A 207-nucleotide genomic window follows, 5' to 3' on the forward strand; every position below is an offset into this window, starting at 1 on the left:
ACACTCATCTCGTGCGTTAGAGTTTATCTCTAAAGAGTTTCTTTTTAATCCGTGCTTGCACGTGTTTTCAGCTAGTCATGCCTCCACGAAGAGTTGGCAGAGGCCGCCTTCCTAGACGTTATGTTGATGAGCAAGAGTTACCTTATGTCCCGGGAGTGCAACCACAAGGGGAAGTTTCTAATGCCGAGTTCAGAGAGGCAATTAGGA

This window comes from Solanum tuberosum, unplaced genomic scaffold (assembly GCF_000226075.1).
Source record: "Solanum tuberosum cultivar DM 1-3 516 R44 unplaced genomic scaffold, SolTub_3.0 scf00564, whole genome shotgun sequence".
Taxonomy (NCBI): Eukaryota; Viridiplantae; Streptophyta; class Magnoliopsida; order Solanales; family Solanaceae; genus Solanum; species Solanum tuberosum.